The following is a 3,643-nucleotide window of genomic DNA, read 5'->3' as shown; positions in this document are numbered from 1 at the left end:
AGCAAAACCGTGACTCTCGCGAAAGGAAAAAAAACAGAAAGTGTGTTTTTTTCGTTCCCGAGAGGCACAGACGTGATTCTCTCAAAAGCACAATTGTGCATCTCGCGGAAGCAAAACCGTGACTCTCACGAAAGAAACAAAAAAACAGAAAACGTGTTTTTTTTGTTTCCGAGTGTTACGGTCGTGACTCTCGCTAAAGCACAACCGTGCGTCCCACGGAAGCAAAACGGTGACTCTCGTGAAAGGAAAAAAACAGAAACCGCGTTTTTTTCCGTTTTCGAGAGGCACGGCCGTGACTCTTGCGAAAGCACACCCGTGCCTTTTGCGGAAGCAAAACCGTGAAGGAAGACCCGTAGAAAACCAAAACGTCAAAAAAAATGAAAATTTGGTTAAAAAGCCGAAAACGCGTGCGAAAAAATAAAAAAGACAAAAACCGGAGGAAGCGCTCAAAGCGCAACACGTGGCGAATGGCTGCGAGTGCGCCAAGTGGCATGGATCGTTGCGAGGCTCCCGAAGGAGCGCTCATTAACTAGTTGCTCTAGAGGCTACAAACACATTAAAATGGGCCATCCCATGTCACTCGTCTCGTCGGGTCTATACGAATCAGCAACTATTTGAAGCAGTACGCGTCACATATGTCTTTCCATCCCCCATATGATAGCTACTCCCGACTGTGTCGGTACACTTTGGGAATAAGCGGCCCATCTGGTTGTTCGCTGACTGGCTCCCCGTGTGGCTCATCCATGCACGGACGGGAGACGAAAGTGATGGTGGCACCGCTTAGATGTGAAAGAAATTATATATTCCTAAATAGTTCAATCCCACTACCTACATATATTAACATGCACACATGCTAGCTCATCTAAGGCACACGATAAAAATGTATGAGAAAAAGTTATTCATAATCAGTTTCTCCCATGCACACATCACACGATCACCACACATGCCATCTTATCAAAGGTTCACTAAATATGCATGGAAAAAGTTTTCTATCATATTATGCCACTTATATTTAAAATATTATTAGTAGTAGTACTACATATTTTAATATTATTTTTTATCAAATACATTATATATTATTATTATTTTGTTCATATATTATGAATTCAAGTATGGATGTTTCCTACAATCAAATAGCTGAAACATATCTTAAGTGCTTCCGGCAGCAACATGTGGGGTCTTTTCTTGTTTAAGTAGAAAACCATTCTAGATAAAAGCCAGGAACGCAAGAGGACATAAAAGGTGTAATTCTAAAACTGCACGCACGGCTAGCCCCACCACCCACAAGTTCCAACCGACGATACACCGGCCACCCATAGGCACGAGCATTATGTTGCTGCATGGTGAGGACGGAGGCAAGAACCATTGGTGCACTAGCACCACACAGTGAGAGTGCCCCTAGCGGAATCCAACGTCAAGCAACCACCATGCCTCGAAACCAAGCCCCGCCGCTGCCACAAGGTCCACGTCAATCTAGATCTGGCCCGCACACATGTAGGCTACATCAGAAGATTGGACGGCAATGGTTCTTCTAATCGTATAGTGTACGACTAGTCCGGTTATAATCAAAAGATATTTAGTCTGATACCAATCGGTGCCCAATTCTAAATGCTATAGTGGCAGAGATGAAACCGGAGATTGTCCACCTTGAACAAAATTAAAATAGCAAAGGGAATTTCGGGCTAAACTGTACTTTTGATTCCCGTGTCAATGGGTCTTTTGATATCATATCCACATTTGTCCAGCCCAGCAATAATACCTTAAGTTCTCATTTTGAGAAATAAATATTAAATGCTAATTTTATACGGCACAATTCAATTCTTGATTGGAGTATTTTTTTTCTTCCCTCATGTCAAATAGGGAAAGTAACTATAGGGTACAAGATACATGACAAACAATATATTATCTGCTCTTAGTCCATGCATCTGAATGGGACAAAAAGAAATTGGCCTTGGATGGAACTTTTTATGTATTTACATTACAAAAAGTACTTATTTGTTGTGGATTATACCCAGGTAATTAGGGTAAGGTCATATGCCATGAAGATATAAGCTATTGAATGTGAGCAATAAAAAGAGTATAAAAAATTCTCTTCTATTTACTATAAAGTCGTATAAGTTCAGATCTTTTCTATATTACTATGTTAGATAAAAACTTCATATAGTTACTTAGGATGCTAAGGTTCCATCTAAATCCATTCCCCATTGGCAATGGGATGCCGAGAATTCAACTCAAACATAGTCACAACGCCTTCATCAATCAGAGTACATGGCATGATAACTTCTGCCTTTTATAAGTAGTGCATGGTGTACACTAGTTTTATCTTGTACAACGCAGCATGCCTCTTGGACTGACCATGGCACCAACAACAGCTTCACAACACCCTAGAAGACCAGGATGAAGAGATAAAGTAGTGGAGATTGCATGGTTTACTCAATAGATAAAGATGATCAATCAGAGTTTGATGGTCCCTAGAAAAGTACGAAGGCTACCACAATTATGTCTTCGGATGCATCCGAATCCTACCATGTATGACTTGTGCTCGGATGGCCTCCGTCGCCTAACCCGCCGTCCTCTACCTCACCGTTTCATGGAAGGAAGATGCCGATCAGGCTGAGGTGGAACAATCACATTCTTTTAATTAGTGTTCGAGTAAGAGGGGGTGCATGTATGAAAATACACACGCATGGAGAGTACAGTCCACGAAGGCCCACAAGCGAAATAGGTGGTTTTATTCATGCCCGAATTGGCTTGGCTATCCAAGCTGGACTGAATATCATGTGGGTGATGAACAAATCTTAGTGTGTAGTGCATCAGCTCGTTCGGTTTCCTTCTCCTTGCAGCCAGGGATGGTTACGCTCTAGGACAACTACTCTATGAATAACGCATATCCACACCATCCGAACGTCCTCACTATTAATACTTGATATAACACTGTAGTACAATCTAATAAATACTGCCTTCGTACATCTTGCATTAGTACAAACAGACCTCACGTAGCGTGACCCAAAAAGCTAGGGTTCCTCTTGCCTCCCGCCGACACCGGCGCCGGTCCGCCCCCGTCTCCGGTTGCTATAGGGCCATGGAGGAGGAGTGGATCTCGGCCCTTGCTGGTGGGAGGGCTCCGTTTTTACATCTATTTTCGAGTTTTGTTAGGGTTTGTAGTTCTACTCAGGAAGGCGAGACAGCGGAAACTCCCTGAAGATGGAATAAAGGTCTCCCCGCCTTGCCCCCATTCCAGTGATGCGTCTAGCATCATCGATGGACGTGTGGAGGTGTGTCTCCGTCAGATCTGTCTTTGGTGGATTTGCTCGGATCTGTTCGTCATTCGTCTATGTTCCTATGTCTTCAAGTTGGATCCTTCCGATCTACACTTTTCATCGGCGGCGGGTGCTATACTAGTGCGTTGGTTTTATGGGGCCTTATCACTATGACTTCCGGACTGTCTACTACAACAAGTTTTGCCCGGCTCCGGCGAGGGAGGGGCGATGACAGCGGCACGCTTTAGTGCTTGTAGTCGTCGCTAGATGGTTTATGGGTCTGGATGTAATTTTTTATTTCTAGTGTTCATTGGACTACCATGATTGAAGATGAATAGATTGGAAGTTTTTTTCGCAAAAAGTGCATCTAGCATTAGTAATCA

This window comes from Triticum dicoccoides, chromosome 2B (genome assembly GCF_002162155.2).
Source record: "Triticum dicoccoides isolate Atlit2015 ecotype Zavitan chromosome 2B, WEW_v2.0, whole genome shotgun sequence".
Lineage (NCBI taxonomy): Eukaryota > Viridiplantae > Streptophyta > Magnoliopsida > Poales > Poaceae > Triticum > Triticum dicoccoides.
This window is presented reverse-complemented; position numbering follows the sequence as displayed.